Here is a 16953-nt window from a genome sequence, read left to right on the forward strand (position 1 = left end):
ATCCTGACTTAGAAATATATCGGGCGTTCCTTCATCATCGCTGGGTCAAAATCCTGGAACTCCCTCCCTAACAGCACTGTGGGAGTACCTTCACCACACGGACTGCAGCGGTTCAAGAAGGCGGCTCACCACCACCTTCTCGAGGGCAACTAGGGATGGGCAATAAACGCTGGCCTTGCCAGAGACGCCCACATCCCATAAACAAATTAAAAAAAGGCAGTGCATTAAGTGTTATTACCAACATCACTAAAAACAGATGATCTGGTCATTATCACATTGCTGTTTGTGGGAGCTTGCTGTGCGCAAATTGGCTGCCGCGTTTCCTACATTACAACAGTGACTACACTTCAAAAAGTTATTCATTGGCTGTAAAGTGCTTTGTGACGTCCTGAGGTCGTGAAAGGCGCTATAGGAATGCAAGTCTTTCACCCTACACCTTTCACCGTTTCCATTTCTCACAGCTGGCAACCTTAAGACCTGCCTGAGCCAGACTGACAAATTAACGACACCTTTTGCTGAACGTGGGCCAGCTTTGAGCTGGGTCCACGTGCACTGGGAATTACCCACAGCCAACAGCAAGAGGAGATTTTCATCCATCGTCCAAGGCCATTTTGGACGCGCGCCGAAGCCCTTGTGGCGATCTCTCCTCAGCCTTGAAGAGCGAGGGCGATATGCCTGGAAGAACTGCGACGTGCGGAATGGATTCCTTATAGAGGAGCCCGCCGTACAACCTGAAGGATCGAAGCTTCCTCGCCAACAGTGGACAACCATCAACCTCCTCAGAACTGGTCATGGTAGATGATGCCACCTTCTCCATACGATGGAAGATTAAAGCATCCCCATCAGGTGACTGCAGAGCTCCTAATCAGACCCTGGAACACATCATTGAGCACTGCCCTCAGAGGAAATTCGCAGGCAGCCTACAAGGTATCCACGCTGTTACACCGGAAGCTTTGGCCTAGATATCTGACTTGGATATTGACATTTGATTTGCTTTGCTACTGACATACACAAGAAGAAGACAATGAATAAAGCAGCTGGCCAAACCATCTGCAATGCTCGATGGGTCCTTGTGAAGTTCCATCACCAATAGGGTTGCCAACTCTGATTGGCCGTATTCCTGGAGGCTCCACCATGTGACCTCCCGCCTACAACCGCCCCGCCCGGTCAAACAGCCTTTTCCCCCATCGCCCATATTTTTACAACTAATAAGTAAAAACATTCAAAGAAAATGGAAGAAAAAAACCCCCCAGAATTTTTTCAAATGTCCCTGTGATTTTCCTCCCCTGGGTTTCATTCCTGGAGACTCCAGGCCAATCCTGGAGGAGTTGGCGACCTCTAGTCACCAACCAAACATTTCCACAGGGGGAGTCCCTCACAGACGCACCACTTCCTCTTGCTTGCTGACTATCCCTCCCAGTTTTTGATGTATGTTTTAGGGAGTTATTCAGGATGCGATGTTCCAGGAACGCAAAGTAGCTGCAATCGCTTAACAAGGTGGCAAGTTCGAGAGAACACCACAAGCTCTGACGGCTCCTGCATCAAGCTCTCCGTCCAATCAGTTTTCCGGATTAAAATAGTACTTGAGGTCATCCAAAACTCTGCTGCCCTGTGTCCTAACTCGCACCAAGTCCTGTTCACCCATCACCCCCTTTGCTCGCTGATCTACATTGTCTCCCGGTTAAGCTGCGCCTCGATTTCAAAATTCTCATCCATGTGTTCAAATTCCTCCATGGCCTCGCCCCCTCCCTATCTCTGTAATCTCCTTCAGCCCCACAACTCACCCCCGCCCCTGAGATATCTACACTCCTCTAATTCTGGCCCCCTGATTGCTATCGCTCCACTACTGGTGGCCGTGGTTCAGCTACCTGGGCCCTGAGCTCCAGAATTCCCTCCCTAAACCTCTCCGCCTCTCTCTACCTCTCTCTCCTCCTTTAAGACAGTTCTTAAAACCTACCTCTTTGACCAGACATCTGCCCTGATATCTCCTTATGTGGCTGGGTGTCAAATTTTGTTTGATAATCGCTCCTGTGAAGCGCCCTGGGACGTTTTACTACGTTAAAGGCGCTATAATAAAGGCAAGTTGTTGTTGTTTGTAGAAACCATTTCCTGTCCGTACGGACACGCAGACTTATTCAGGACACGTTACCATGGCAATCGCAGCTTTCCCCTGACTGAGACTAGGCCAGATGGCGCAGCAGCAGAATATTTAACTTAGGTCACCGAGTCAAGCTGCTTCTTCACAGGTGCCGGAATCTGTGGAGTGAAGGGAACCAGGGGAGCCTTACAGACAGGCCGACCAATCTGTAGAACTCAGGGCCTAGGGGGCCCTAGAATACAGGTGACTAGCCTGTTGAGCACAGGGGGAGGAGGACTCATAGAAACATATGGCCTAGAAATTGAGTTTGCGCTGCGCCAGGGCTTTAGCGCCGGAAGTTAGCGCCGGCGCTAAGTCCCTTTGCGCGCGCCAAAAATTCAGTAGCGCCGCGCCCAAACGGCTGCCGGCGCTACTGAAGGGTTTTAGCGCCTGAAAACTGGCGCAACGCGCGCCCGCTGCGGTGCGGCAGGCTCGGGAAGTGCAGGCCTCCTCCTTCCGTTAAGGAGGAGCTGCCTGCACCCGGCCGCGGCCCGCGCAAATCTCTTCAAAAATGAGCCCGGCACCTCGGACAAGTGCCGGGCTTGCATCTGTTCCGGGGGGGGGGGGGGGGGGGAGAAGTCCGGGGAGGGAGCTGCGGGCAGGCGGCCGGCGGGAAAGCGGCCGGCCGCCGCGCCTCCTTAAAGCGCCGGCGCAGACTCCGGCAACACTCGTTTGCCGGAGTCTTAGTTGCGGCTGCCACTGGCGAGGCGGCCGCAACTGAATTTCGGCTTGGGGCCGGGTTACCACGGCAACCGGGACGCTGCGCACACCGATGACGTCATCGGTGCCGGCACAGCGCTACCGGTCTACCGCCGCGGAAGGGCCCCAGGCAATTTAGGAACCGGCGCCAATTGCAGCGCTAGGCCCTCTAGCGCCGCAAAATCGGTGCTAAGGGCACTGAATTTCTAGGCCATAGAGACATAGCAGATAGGAGCAGGAGTAGGCCATTCGGCCCCTCGAGCCTGCTCCGCCATTCAATGCGATCATGGCTGATCATCCAAATTCAGTACCCTGTCCCTGCCTTCTCCCCATATCCCTTGATCCCTTTAGCCTCAAGAAATATATCTAACTCCTTCTTGAATATATTTAATGAATTGGCCTCAACTGCCTTCTGTGGCAGAGAATTCCACAGGTTCACCACTCTCTGGGTGAAGAAATTCCTCCTCATCTCTGTCCTAAATGGCTTACCCCTTATCCTTAGACTGTGACCCCTGGTTCTGGACTCCCCCGCCATCGGGAACATCCTTCCTGCATCTAGTCTGTCTAGTCCTGTTAGAATTTTATAAGTTTCAATGAGATCCCCTCTCATTCTTCTAAACTCCAGCGAGTATAAGCCTAAACGACCCAATCTCTCCTCATACATCATTCCTGCCATCCCAGGTATTAGTCTGACAGCGCTACCAACTCTTTCGTATTTGGTGCGGAGACTCACACTGTGACACAGTGACCTCCCGCACTCACACTTCACTATCGGGATCTCAAAAGTGGCCCCCATTTTAACTCCGGGTGGATTTCCCCCGCTCAGGCCTGAGTTAAAATTACAGTCGGGGGTGGGGGGGCATGATGTCATCGGGCCGCAGCATGCCTATGTAAAGAAGGACCCCGTAAAGTTGGCTCCGGGCGCCTGCCCTTGCCGCCTGCTCGGGAGAGCAGGTTAAAGCTGCAGGTGTCGCGATCGTGGCGGCTTTCGGACGGGTAAGAGCCAGGGGGCGATTTTAACCGCCCGCCCGCCAGGTTCCTGCTGAGCGAGCCGGGTTAAAATCGCCCCCGAGAGAAAACAAAACATGCAGTTTTGTGTCCAATCCTGGGCACCAAACTTTAGGAAGGAGTTCAAGGCCTTGCAGAGGGTGCGGAGGAGATTTACTGGAATGGAACCAGGGATGCGGGACACGGGGAGAGACTGGAGAAGCTGGGATTGTTCTCCTTAGAGCAGAGAAGGTTGAAGGGAGATTTTAATAGAGGTGTTCAAAACCATGAAGGGGTTTCGATGGAGTAAATAAGGAGAAACTGTCGCCAGTGGCAGGAGGGTCGGTAACCAGAGGACACAGATTTAAGATAATTGGCAAAAGAATCAGAGGGGGAGATGAGGAGAAGGTTTTTTAACGCAGCGAGTTGGAACGCGCTGCCTGAAAGGGCGGTGGAAACAGATTCAATAATAGCTTTCAAAAGAGAATTGGATAAATACTTGAAAAGGATAAGTTGCAGGGCTATGGGGAAGGTGTCTGGGAGTGGGACTAATGGGAGAGCTCTTTCAAAGAGCCGGCACAGGCACGATGGGCCGAATGGCCTCCTTCTGTGCTGTGGGATTCTAAGATTCTATGTGAATGTTACAGCCAGCTGAATTATGAGGAGAAGATGGATAAGTGGATAGAGAAAGGAGAGGAATAGGTTAATATCACAAGGCCATACTGAGCAACCCACTGGACAGATGCAGCTTTCGACCACAGAGAAAAAGTAATAACTTGCATTTATATAGCAACTTTCACATCCTCAGGATGTCCCAAAGTGCTGTACAGCCAATGAAGAGCTTTCTGAAGTGTAGTCAACATCCCCAGCATCGAAACTTTGACCACGCTCGATCAGCTCTGCTGGACGGGCCACATCGTCCGCATGCCCGATACAAGACTCCCAAAGCAAGCGCTCTACTCAGAGCTCCGACACGGCAAGAGAGCCCCAGGTGGGCAGAGGAAACGTTTCAAGGACACCCTCAAAACCTCCTTGAAAAAGTGCAACATCCACACCGACACCTGGGAATCCCTGGGCCAAGACCGCACAAAGTGGAGGAGAAGCATCCGGGAAGGTGCCGAACACCCTCGAGTCTCTTTGCTGGGAGCAAGCGGGAAGCCAAGTGCAGGCAGCGCAAAGAGCGCACGTCAACCCAAGCACCCCACCCACCCGCCCCTTCAACCACCGTCTGCCCCACCTGTGACAGAGACTGTAGGTCTCGCATTGGACTCATCAGTCACCTGAGAACTCATTTTTAGTGTGGAAGCAAGTCATCCTCAGTTCCGAGGGACTGCCTAAGAAGGAGAAGGGGTAGTCCCTGTTGTAATGTGGGAAACGCGGCAGTCAATGTGCGCACAGCAAGCTCCCACAAAAGGCGAAGCTTTCGGTGCGAGGCGGCACCTTGCATCTTCTGACTGAACATCTCAGGCCTGGATCGCGTCCAAATGCCGACAGCCCTGCTCACCGAATGCGCCCCCCCCCCTCCAATATCCCCAAACACCGCCCGGCTTACCTGAGAAGCGCGTCGAGGCAGGTCTCGCAGAACCGGTGCCCGCACCCCGTCTGCCTGGCACTGCGCAGCACCCGGCGGCACTGCTCACACTTGTACTTGTCATCGACCGGCCGAACAAACTCCTCGGCATGGCCCCCTTCCAGTGGTTGGATCCCGGGCACGGGCGGCCTACAGTAACTGCCAGGGGGAGAGGTCTGGTACGAGCCTGACTTTAACCTGTCTGAACCGCTTCCTGTCGCCATTAACACTTTCCACCTACACTGAAAAAGAGAGAGGAGAACAGAAGTTAACGTCCCAATAGTGAAGGGCTGGAAGCAACGTTCCCTTTAGGATTCTGAAGGGGGTTTGACAGGGTCGATGCCGAGAGGTTGTTTCCCCCTGGCTGGACTAGGGGGCATAGTCCTTGTCCACCAGTCACTGAAAGCAAACATGCAGGTGCAGCAAGCAGTTAGGAAGGCAAATAGTATGTTGGCCTTCATTGCAAGAGGATTTGAGTACAGGAGCAAGGATGTCTTGCTGCAGTTATACAGGGCCTTGGTGAGACCACACCTGGAGTACTGTTTGCAGTTTTGGTCTCCTTACCTAAGAAAGGATATACTTGCCATAGAGGGAGTGCAGCGAAGGTTCACCAGACTGATTCCTGGGATGGCAGGACTGTCGCATGAGGAGAGATTAGGTCGACGAGGCCTGTATTCACTCGAGTTTAGAAGAATGAGAGGGGATCTCATTGAAACGTATAAAATTCTGACAGGACTAGACAAACTGGATGCAGGGAGGATGTTTCCCCTGGCTGCGGGGTCTAGAACGAGGGGTCACGGTCTCAGGATACGGGGTAGGACATTTAGGACTGAGATGAGGAGAAATCTCTTCACTCAGAAGGTGGTGAACCTGTGGAATTCTCTACCACAGAAGGTTGTGGAGGCCAAGTCACTGAATATATTTAAGAAGGAGATAGATAGATTTCTAAACACAAAAGGCATCAAGGGGTATGGGGAGAGAGCAGGAGTATGGTATTGAGATAGAGGATCAGCCATGATCATATTGAATGGCGGAGCAGGCTCGAAGGGCCGAATGGCCGACTCCTGCTCCTATTTTTCGATGTTTCTATGTTTCTAGGGTACGGGGTCGGCCATTTAGGACTGAGATGAGGAGGAATTTCTTCACTCAGAGGGTTGTGAATCTTTGGAATTTTCTCGCCCAGAGGGCTGTGGAGGCTGAGTCGTTGAGTATATTCAAGACGGAGATCGATAGATTTTTGGGCTCTAGGGGAATCAAGGGATATGGAGATCGGGCGGGAAAGTGGAGTTGAGGTCGATGATCAGCCACGATCTTACTGAATGGTGGAGCAGGCTCGAGGGGCCGAATGGCCGACTCCTGCTCCTATTTCTTATGTCCTTAAGCTGCGCAGCCGTGCCGCACCCTCGCGCTCCCACGCAGCCGGCTTTTAAATTGGGGAAAAAAAAACCCGCACTGAATTTTTGAACGAGCCGCAGAGTCCACCAAAAAAAAAAAATGACAGGGAACATTGGCTTGACGGCGCTCATAGGAGCAGGAGGAGGCCATTCAGCCCCTCGGGCCTGTTGTGCCGTTCAGTGAGATCCTGGCTTCTACCCCTTTGCATGTCTTTGTAGGAGGAGTCTAAGGCGCAGGGCCCAAGGCCTACACGGGCTGCTTTCCGCCAAAGAGCAGCGATACGTGACGGCAAGAGGTGAGGCGACTCGAATACTGACTGGAAAAGCGGGGCTGGCCCATCCCCCCTCTCCGGTCACGTCACGTTTTAACGCTGGGCTTTGATCTCCCAGCATGCACTGCACCGCCCCCCCCCCTCCCCCACACCGCTCTGGGAAGAGTCTCTTAGTTAAAGGAATGGCCTAAAGTTTACAGCTGTGTGCGTGTGGTTTTGCTTCTTCTTGTGGGTTCGAGCCCCACTCCAGGGATTTGAGCACATAAAATCAGGCCGACGCTCCCAGCGCAGTGCTGAGGGAGTGCCACACTGTCAGAGGTGTCGTCTTTCGGATGAGACGTTAAACCGAGGCCCCGTCTGCTCTCTCAGGTGGATGTAAAAGATCCCGCGGCCACTATTTCGAAGAAGAGCAGGGGGAGTTCTCCCCGGTGTCCTGGGGCCAATATTTATCCCTCAACCAACATCACTAAAAACAGATGATCTGGTCATTATCGCATTGCTGTTTGTGGGAGCTTGCTGCGCGCAAATTGGCTGCCGCGTTTCCCACATTACAACAGTGACTACACTTCAAAAGTACTTCATTGGCTGTAAAGCGCTTTGAGATGTCCGGTGGTCATGAAAGGCGCTATAGAAATGCAAGTCTTTCTTTTTAAAGTACACTTTCTTCTCCGGGGGGGGGGGGTGGGGGGGCGATCTCCATCATGCAGATCCCTGAAGGTAGCAGGACAGGTAGATAAGGCGGTTAAGAAGGCATACGGGGTACTTGCCTTTATTAGCCGAGGCACAGAATATAAATGTAAGAAGTCACACAACACCAGGTTATAGTCCAACAGCTTTATTTGAAATCACAAGCTTTCGGAGCACTGCTCCTTCGTCAGGTGAAGTGGAGAGATGCATAAAGACACAGCTTATATAGTCAGAGAATAATGTCAGATGTTTACAGGTAATCTTTCCAACTGCCATTTATCACACCTCGGCAGAGAGATAATCACAGCAATCAAAGGTGTGAATGGTGTCCAAACAGGTCAGTCAGGAAAACATTACATCAAAGAACAATGAGGTGGGGTCACAAGGGGTCAAATATTGCAGATGCTGGGGTCTGTATGAAAAACAAAAAAACAGGCAAAAAACATTTTTTTTGCTGGAAATCACAGCAGATCCGGCCGCATCTGTGTAGAGAGAACAAGTCAATGTCGACTCGAGTCTGGATGACCCTGCATCAGGTGGGGTTACATGTAGCGTGACATGAACCCAAGATCTCGGTTGAGGCCGTCCTCATGGGTGCGGAACTTGGCTATCAGTTTCTGCTCGACGATTTTGCGTTGTCGTGTGTCTCGAAGGCCGCCTTGGAGAATGCTTACCCGAAGATCGGAGGCTGAATGTCCTTGACTGCTGAAGTGTTCCCCGACTGGGAGGGAACACTCCTGCCTGGTGATTGTTGGGCGGTGTCCGTTCATTCAGCCTCCGATCTTCGGGTAAGCATTCTCCAAGGCGGCCTTTGAGACACACGACAATGCAAAATCGTCGAGCAGAAACTGATAGCCAAGTTCCGCACCCATGAGGACGGCCTCAACCGAGATCTTGGGTTCATGTCACGCTACATGTAACCCCACCTGACGCAGGGTCATCCAGACTCGAGTCGACATTGGCTTGTTCTCTCTACACAGATGCGGCCGGATCTGCTGTGATTTCCAGCAAAAAAAATGTTTTTTGTCTGTTTTTTTGTTTTTCATACAGACCCCAGCATCTGCAATATTTGACCCCTTGTGACCCCACCTCATTGTTCTTTGATGTAATGTTTTCCTGACTGACCTGTTTGGACACCATTCACACCTTTGATTGCTGTGATTATCTCTCTGCCGAGGTGTGATAAATGGCAGTTGGAAAGATTACCTGTAAACATCTGACATTATTCTCTGACTATATAAGCTGTGTCTTTATGCATTTCTCCACTTCACCTGACGAAGGAGCAGCGCTCCGAAAGCTTGTGATTTCAAATAAAGCTGTTGGACTATAACCTGGTGTTGTGTGACTTCTTACATTTGTCCACCCCAGTCCAACTCCGGCATCTCCACATCACAGAATATTAGAGCAGGGAGGTTATGCTTGAACTGTATCTAACACTAGTTAGGCCACAGCTAGAATACTGCGTGCAGTTCTGGTCACCACATTACAGGAAGGATGTGATTACACTAGAGAGGGGACAGAGGAGATTTACGAGGATGTTGCCTGGGCTGGGGAATTTTAGCTATGAGGAAAGATTGGATCGGCTGGGGTTGTTTTTTTTGGAACAGAAAAGGCTGATGGGAGACCGAATTGAGGTGTATAATATTATGAGGGGCCTAGATAGAGTGGATAGGAAGGACCTATTTCCCTTAGCAGAAGGGTCAATAACCAGGGGGCACAGATTTAAAGTAATTGGTCAGAGGTTTAGAGGGGGGTTGAGGAGAACTTTTTTCACCCAGAGGGTGGTGGGGGTCTGGAACTCACTGCCTGAAAGGGTGGTCGAGGCAGAAACCGTCATCACATTGAAAAAGTGCTTGGATATACACTTGAAGTGCCGGAACCGACAGGGCTACGGACCAAGAGCTGGGAAGTGGGATTAGGCTGGATCGCTCTTTGTCGGCCGGCACGGACACGATGGGCCGAATGGCCTCCTCCTGTGCAGTAAATTTCTATCTTTCTATGATTCTATGCAGTCCCCTCAGGATCGCTATTTCTTGTGACTGGCTGTGGCCCTAAGAAAATAGCAGCGATCTGAACCTAACTTCTCTCACCGTGGATTCAACAGTGTCCTTTCTCCTCTGGGGTTGGGTGATAGAAACATAGAAACATAGAAGATAGAAGCAGGAGTCGGCCATTCGGCCCCTCGAGCCTGCTCCGCCATTCAATGTGATCATGGCTGATCATCCAAATTCAGTACCCTGTCCCTGCTTTCTCCCCATATCCCTTGATCCCTTTAGCCTTAAGAAATATATCTAACTCCTTCTTGAATATATTTAATGAATTGGCCTCAACTGCCTTCTGTGGTAGAGAATTCCACAGGTTCACCACTCTCTGGGTGAAGAAATTCCTCCTCATCTCAGCCTAAATGGCTTACCCCTTATCCTTAGACTGTGACCCCTGGTTCTGGACTCCCCCGCCATCGGGAACATCCTTCCTGTATCTAGTCTGTCTAGTCCTGTTAGAATTTTATAAGTTTCAATGAGATCCCCTCTCATTCTTCTAAACTCCAGCAAGTACAAGCCCAATCGACCCAATCTCTCCTCATACGTCATTCCTGCCATCCCAGGTATCAGCCTGGTGAATCTTCGCTGCACTCCCTCCATGGCAAGAACATCCTTCCTCAGATAAGGTGACCAAAACTGCACACAATACTCAAGGTGTGGTCTCACCAAGGCCCTGTACAACTGCAGCAAGACATCCTTGCTCCTGTACTCGAATCCTCTCGCTACTGAATTTTTTGCGATGTTTTACCGTTAATACTGATACAGAATCGTCTGTGCTTTGCCTTCGCGTCTATGTATACACAGCAACAGCTCCAGGGTTGCCAGCCCTGACTGAGGGGGGGGAATGAGTGTCTACCCTCGCCGCCCTCCCCCACAGAAACGGCGAGTGGAACATTCCCCTGCGCGCTCTCCCAGCGGCCCCGGCCAACCAGCCTCCCTCAACCACCACCAACACCCAATAAAACGATCAGCCGTCTTATGCTGGGTGCAGGGTCCGACTGGCTGCAAAATTGGCTGCTGCATAACGGCAGTCACTGAACTTAGGAACACAGGAACAGGAGGAGGCTGTGATGTAGTGTGGCATGGTTTGTCAATGTTCCGTAGACATTTGGCCTGATCGCGATAAGAAAAATTGCTTTTTTTTCCCGTTCGCGAATTACTTTATTTTTGAGCTTGAACATTCTCATCTGCACCTTCGGTCTCAATAATGCTCCTGGTTCTAAAAAAACATCTCCCTCCGCTCAACGTAAGAACCGAATGGTTCGCGAGCTCGGTCATGCAGGCCGAGGCTTCTGGTGAATCCCGTAGGTGCGGCCCTGATTGTCCCGACCCCGTCGAGCGGTGACTCAGCACGCTGCCCCTGTGAGAATCAACGCCGCCGTTGCTGCCTATACATAGACGCAAAGGCGAACTATAGACGATTCTGCCTCAGCATTAACGGTAAAACATCGCAAAGAATTCAGTTTGGGTGTCACAAATTCACCTTAAACTTGTCCACTCGAAGGTTGAACGCTGTGTCCCTCCATGATCCCTAAAAATGGCTTTGGGATCCCATTCTCGTCGCCAAATATGCAATACAGGAAATTCTTTTTTATCCGGCACCGACGGGACCGGCGTGGTGCCGGTTTATCAAAAAGTCCGGATTACAGAGAGTTATAGTTAAAAGGTACGAGAGCCCCGTACACAGCAACAAATCCAGGCTTCCCTGTTGCTTAGCAACAGGTGCAGGAACCCCGGCCACAAGATCCAGGCGTCCCTGTTGCTTAGCAACAGGTGCAGGAACCCAGGTTACACAGCCGCAGATCCAGGAACGGCCACTAATATGAAGTAAAACTTACCTGAACCTACTGCTGAATTTTGCCGGTTAACAGAGATTTCCGGTTATTTAGGTGCCGGTAAATCGAGAGTTTCCTGAATATGTGGGTGGAACGTCCCAAATCCGGCAACCTCGGGACCGAGGCCGAACCGGTTTTCAGGTCTTTCCAGACTTTGGAACGTGTTTCTGATGTCCGAAGTCCGGAAACGCCCGAGCCCAGGTTGCGATATTTCCGGACTTCGGAACATCAGAAACACGTTCCGAGTCCGGAAATGCCTGGGATCAGGTTCCGGTTTTTTGGTAAGCCTCCCTCAGGGTGTCCGGATTGGGGAACATTTTACGGATTCCGGAACTCCGGATTTGGGACGCTCATCCTGTATGGGGATAGAACACATAAAGCAGAGAGACACGATGAGCTGCTGGTCAAGGTGCTTACTTTACTAGGCCAGAGTTAACTGAGCATGCTCGTACCAAACCATGTGACAAACCATGTGTTAATACATTACAATAGGCCATTCGGCCCCTCCAGCCTGTTCCGCCATTCAATGAGATCGGGGCTGATCTGTATCTTAACTCTATTTACCCGCCTTGGTTCTGTGACCCTTAATACCCTTGCCTAATACAAATCTATCAATCTCAGTGTTGAAATTTTCAATTGACCTCCCCCCTCAGCCTCAACAGCTTTTTGGGGGAGAGGGTTCCAGATTTCAAACTAATGCATTGTACGTGAAGCTGTTTGAGATGTTTCTGGAAGACATGATCAAGCGCTGTCAATCCGCCTTTCACTGAGAAAAAGTAAATATAAAGGAAACCTTTCAGAGTACCGGCTGCCTAAAGGCACAATGGGGCTTTCATTGATGCTGAAGTGCTCGCACTTGCTGTTTGAACATAAGAATGTCTCCTGCAGTTGGCGAGCAGCCCGCCAGGGTCACCTCACATGTATCTGGAAAATCCCTTCACTCTGGGCAGTGGCACCAAGAGACAGGCCTGTACTGTTAGCCCAGCTTTCAGTCTCCAGTACAAGCAGGGAGCTCTGCACTCTCCACACTCACACACTCACACACAACTCTCACACTCACACACAACTCTCACACACACACACACACTCTCCACACTACACTTTCACACTCACTCACACACTCTCCACACACACACTCACACACTGTTGGAATCATACCTAGCACAAAGGAAGTTGGCTGTGGTTGTTGGAGGTCATTCATCTCAATCACATGACATCACTGCAGGAGCTCCTCAGGGCAGTGTCCTAGGCCCAACCATCTTCAGCTGTTTCATCAATGACCTTCCCTCCATCATAAGGTCAGAAGTGGGGATGTTCGCTGATGATTGCACACTGTTCAGCACCATTCGAGACTCGTCAGATGCTGACGCAGTCCGTGTCCATATGCAGCAAGACCTGGACAACATTCAGACTTGGGCTGACAAGTGGCAAGTAACATTCGCACCACACAAGTGCCAGGCAATGACCATCTCCAACAAGTGAGACTCTAACCATCTCCCCTTGACATTCAATGGCATTACCATCGCTGAATCCCCCACTATCAACATCCTGGGGGTTACCATTGATCAGAAACTGAACTGGACCAGCCATATAAATACTGTGGCTACAAGAGCAGGCCAGAGGCTGGGAATTCTGTGGCGAGTGTCTCACCTCCTGACTCCCCAAAGCCTTTCCACCATCTACAAGGCACAAGTCAGGAGTGTGATGGAATACTCTCCACTTGCCTGGATGAGTGCAGCTCCAACAACACTCAAGAAGCTCGACACCATTCAGGATAAAGCAGCCCGCTTGATTGGCACCCCATCCACCACCTTCAACATTCACTCCCTCCACCACCGGCGTACCGTGGCTGCAGTGTGTACCATCTACAAGATGCACTGCAGCAACTCGCCAAAGCTCCTTCAACAGCACCTTCCAAACCCACGACCTCTACCACTTAGAAGGACAAGGGCAGCAGATGCATGGGAACATCACCACCTCCAAGTTCCCCTCCAAGCCACACACCATCCTGACTTGGACCTGTATCGCCGTTCCTTCACTGTCGCTGGGCCAAAATCCTGGAACTCCCTTCCTAACAGCATTGTGGGTGTACCTACACCATATGGACTGCAGCGGTTCAAGAAGGCGGCTCACCACCATGTTCTCAAGGGCAATTAGGGATGGGCACTAAATGCAGGCCTAGCCAGCGACGCCCACATCCCATCAATGAATAAAAAAAACCACTCTCCACACTCACGCTCACTCACACACACACTTACACTCTCCACACTCACTCACGCTCACTCATACACACTTACACTCTCCACACTCACACTCACACACACACTCACACACACACTCACACTCCACATTCACACACACACTCACATTCACACACTCACACTCACACTCACACTCACACTCCACATTCACACACACACTCACATTCACACACTCACACTCCACACTCACACACACACACTCACACACACTCACACTCACACTCACACACACTCACACACACTCACACTCACACTCACACTCCACATTCACACACACACTCACATTCACACACTCACACACACACACACACTCACACTCACACTCACACTCACACTCACTCACACACTCACACTCCACACACTCACTCCACACTCACACTCCACATTCACACTCCACACTCACACTCACACACACTCACTCACACACACACACTCATACACTCACACACACACACTCACACTCACTCACACACTCACACTCCACACACTCACTCCACACTCACACTCCACACTCACACTCCACACTCACACTCCACACTCACACTCACACACACACACACACACTCACACTCACACTCACTCACACACTCACACTCCACACACTCACTCCACACTCACACTCACACTCCACTCACACTTCACACTCACACACACTCACACACACACACTCACACACACACACTCATACACTCACACACTCACAGTCACACTCACTCACACTCACACACACACACTCACACTCACTCACACACTCACACTCACTCACACACTCACTCTCACTCACACACACTCACACACACACACTCACACACTCACACACTCACAGTCACACTCACACTCACTCACACTCACACACACACACACACACACACTCACTCACACACTCACTCACACACTCACACTCACTCACACACTCACTCACACTCACACACTCACACTCCACACACCACACACTCACACTCCACACTCACACTCATACACACACTCACACTCACAGTCACACTCTGGGATCGTCCTGACTGGAGGCCAGTCCCCAGTAAGCAGTTAGTTTGGCCTTTGGCATTCATCAGTCCCATTGACATGAGTTTGCGTGTTTGTTTGGTGTGGGTGCACGTATTTCTGTGTGTGAGGGAAATGCCACACTGAGTTACTGCTGGTGAACAAAGCAAGGGTGTGCGATGGAGCAAAGTCCTAGGGATTAACGTCAAGCGCAGGGCCCTGAGTAATGCTTCCTCAAACAGATTTCAGTTTGATTTGATCCCGAAAAAACCCAAATCACTTTTCGAAAGAATCTTAGGGGGCGAAATTCGGCTGCTTTGCACCTCACCGGGGGGGGGGGGGGGGCTAACGGGGTGCAAAGCGGCTCGCGCCCGGGCGTGGCACCGCTGATGCCTCCCGTGAAATTCAGTGGGAGGTTAGCGGCGGCGCTGCGCCTCTGCCGATAACGTCAGGGTCAGGGGTCAGGGGGTGTGTACGTGCGGCCGGGGCGGCCATATTGAAAGGGGAGGTGCCGGGTGGCCATTTTTGTTGTTGTTGTTGGCCACCTGCCAGATCCCTGGTTGGCGCTGTGCAAGGCCCCTCCCCTTTTGACCGCGTGGCACCGCGGCACGTAGCACCGCGATATTGAGCTGGAGCGCCCCAAGAGGGAAGGGGGAGCGCTTCCAGTAGCTTAAAGGCACCGCGCATTGAAATAATCAGGCCGCACAGCACAAAGCACAGCGCACGGGGAGCACGGGCTCCACAAGCCCGTACGATGGGTGGGGGTTGGGGAGGGAGGTCACCCACACTCGCCGGACGCGAGTATCCCACTGGATGGCAATCCGGAATTCCGAGCCGGAGCTTCAGTCTCCACTGGCCGGGAATGTCTGGACTGGGGTTTGAACTTCTGACCCAGAGGCGGGAATGCCAATGAGCCAATGACCCTGCTCCGAAAGAACTAACTGAGCCATTGACATAATAAAACTCACTACGCACTTGGTTTGAGCATCAAGCAAGGCTTTAATCAACTTGTTTCAGAACATGGAGGTCTAGTTGTACTTCACTAGTTCCTTGTCTTACAAAATGTCCCTGGCAAGCTGGGGCCACGCCCGTGTAGTTATACTCCTTGGATGGCGCCACCAGCTGGCCGTCCAGCGTTATTTCATGAGTAGTTTCTTGATGATGAGATTTATAACAGCCATTAAGAGAAGTTTTTTTAAATATATATTATAAACACAGACAGGTTGTCAGAATGCAGAATCCAGAATAGCTTTCAAAAGGGATCTACGGAAACATTAAAAAAAATGTGAAAGGGGGAATGGGACTCCATGGATGCTAGCTCTTTCAGAGAGTCGGCATAGAAAAAAACGGGCCGAATGGCCTTTTTCACAACTATTAAATGTGTGAGCCCAGGACCACGGACAGCCTCACTAGAAAGAACGAAAGAAAGAAGGACCTGCATTTCGATAGCGCCTTTCACAACCGCAGGACGTCCCAAAGCCCTTTACAGCCAATGATGTACTGTTTGAAGTGTAGTCACTGTTGTAATGTAGGAAACGCGGCAGCCAATTTGCGCACAGCAAGCTCCCACAAACAGCAATGAGATAATGACCAGATCACCTGTTTTTTAGTGATGTTGGTTGAGGGATAAATATTGGCCCAGGACACCGGGGAGAACTCCCCCCTGCTCTTCTTCGAAATAGTGCCCTGGGATCTTTTACCTCCACCTGAGAGGGCAGACGGGGTCAGAGAGCCAGGAAGACCTGTGTTTGGCACAGTGCCAACAATCAGAGAGGTCCCTGGAGTATTTCCCCAAATGGCGGTAGATTGTTCCCTCCTCTAGTTGTTTTGGTGCCTCACCCAGAGGGTTAGGGGGTTTGGTGATAGGTCGGTGGTTGGGAGGTAAGTCAGTAGGTGCACCATGCCTGGGTCGGCCAGGCGATGGTCAATTGCCAGCCTACCTTACCTACGTTCATCCATAAAAAGCAAATTCTGAGCGACATCCACCATTCCAGTAGACACCCAACAGCCTGGACCAGTTCCATGGGACAGGATTAAACCAGACTCCCCAGGGGACTAAGATGATTAAAG

At 51.2% G+C, this 16953-nt stretch overlaps 1 pseudogene across 1 annotated transcript in view; it reads right to left on the reverse strand.

The window, feature by feature from the left end:
• The window catches only part of LOC147096734 (TNF receptor-associated factor 3-like), a 46825-nt pseudogene extending 41192 nt beyond the window's left edge, over positions 1 to 5633 (reverse strand). Inside the window, exon 1 of the transcript XR_015074542.1 lies at positions 5376 to 5633. The product of XR_015074542.1 is annotated as a TNF receptor-associated factor 3-like (transcript). The remainder of the gene's footprint in view (positions 1 to 5375) is intronic.
• Between the last annotated feature and the right edge of the window lie 11320 nt (positions 5634 to 16953).

The sequence above is a fragment of the Somniosus microcephalus genome, chromosome 34, assembly GCF_052327205.1.
Source record: "Somniosus microcephalus isolate GS21.2 chromosome 34, FLI_Smic_1.0, whole genome shotgun sequence".
In the NCBI taxonomy this organism is placed as follows: Eukaryota; Metazoa; Chordata; class Chondrichthyes; order Squaliformes; family Somniosidae; genus Somniosus; species Somniosus microcephalus.